Source organism: Mustelus asterias, unplaced genomic scaffold, assembly GCF_964213995.1.
Source record: "Mustelus asterias unplaced genomic scaffold, sMusAst1.hap1.1 HAP1_SCAFFOLD_324, whole genome shotgun sequence".
In the NCBI taxonomy this organism is placed as follows: Eukaryota; Metazoa; Chordata; class Chondrichthyes; order Carcharhiniformes; family Triakidae; genus Mustelus; species Mustelus asterias.
This window is the reverse complement of record NW_027590286.1, coordinates 288,010-289,927: the sequence shown is the minus strand read 5'-3', so window position 1 is coordinate 289,927 and position 1,918 is coordinate 288,010.

Below are 1,918 nucleotides of genomic sequence, written 5' to 3'. Positions count from 1 at the left end.
TGCCCCTTTTCTATTCCTCAGCTCTGACCACAAAGCTTCAATCAATGTCCCCTCCAAGATATCCTCTCTCCTTACTGTGGTAACTGACTCCTTAACTCACAATGCAATGCCTCCTCCCCTTTTACCCCCTCCTCTGTCTCACCTCAAGATGTTGAGTTGCCAATCGTGTCCTTCCTTCAACCACATCTCTGTTATGGCGACTACATCACAATTCCACATGTCAATCATTGCCCTCAACTCATCCATTGTCCCCTCCCCCTGCCAAATTCATTTAAACTCCTCCCAACGGCACCAGCAAAATGTCCCGCAAGGATGTTAGTCCCGCTCTGGTTCAGATGTGGTAACTGACTCCTTAACTAACAATGCAATGCCTCCTCCCCTTTTACCCCCTCCTCTGTCTCGCCTCAAGATTCTATATCCCCGAATGTTGAGTTGCCAATCGTGTCCTTCTTTCAACCACATCTCTGTTATGGCGACTACATCACAATTCCACATGTCAATTATTGCCCTCAACTCATCCATTTTACCTGCAATACTCCTGGCGTTAAAATAGAGGCCATCCAGCTGGGCCTTACTCACTTGAAACTTAATACAGCTGTACTCCCTCTGACTTGTTTGTTTTGCTGTATGATTCTGTGCCCTTATTCTGCTAACAGTCTGTGTCCCCTCTCACTGCCCAATTACCTTCAATACCTCCCACCAGCCTGGCAAAATGTCCCGCAAGGATGTTAGTCCCGCTCTGGTTCAGATGTAGACCATCCCGCTTGTACAGATCCCACCTTCCCAGAAATGGTCCCAGTGATCTAGGAATCTAAACCCTCCATCATGCACCAATTCTGAAGACACACAATCATCTGCACTCTTCTCCAATTTCTGTGCTTGCCAGCATGTGGCACTGGGAGCAATCCAGAGATTACAACCCGAGAGGTCTTGCTTTTTAATCCAGCCTCACTCCCTGAATTCTTGACGCAAGAACTGTTCACTCTTTCGATCTATGTCACTGGTACCAACATGTCCCATCACCTCTCCCTTATCATCCTCCCCCTTCAGGATGCCCTGCAGATATTCAGTGAAATCCCAGATCCGAGCACCAGGGACACGACATACCATCCTGAATTCATGTTGACAGCCACAGTAGGGCCTTTCTGTTTCCCTGATAATAGGATCCCCTATTACTGTTGCCCTGCCTCTCTCCCCGATCCCCTCCTGTACAGACAGGCTGCTTGTGATGGCAGAAGCTTGGCTCAGACTATGCTCCCTGCAGGAACACTGTTTCCATGCTGTAAACCTCTCTGACTCTATGACAGCAAAGGGGCGTCGCAACAGAAATAAAGTAGTTTCAACTCGAAGAGGCTTCAGTTAAAAGAAAGAGGAACTCAGTCACTGCCAGGAAGGACAAGTGACTCAGAACTAAGAGAATAGCCCAAATATATTTCACAGAATATTCCAGAACTGTTCTCAAATGTTGTCCCACATTTGAACTTTCCATTTCTGCTGAAGGCTCTCATTCACGAATCCACCCCATCGATGGTGAATATCCCACCCCATTAACCCCCTGATCCATAGCGAGGGACTTCGATCATGGGGAGAGATTGGAGGAGCTGGTGTGATTTGTATTAGATACGGGAAGATTCACAGACTATTCCTTAGCTTGGCAGCGAGGACAGAAAATTGTTTTAAGAGGAGAAATGGGCTTAGTCGGGAGAGATGGGAGGAGTCGGGAGAGATGGGATGAGTCGGGAGAGATGGGAGGAGTCGGGAGAGATTGAATGAGTCGGGAGAAATGGGCTGAGTCGGCAGAGATGGGATGAGTTGGGAGAGATTGGATGAGTCGGAGAGATGGGATAAATTGAGAGTGATGTGTTGAGCCGGGATAGATGGGGAGAAATCTGCAGGAAAGTGAGAAACATATTTAATA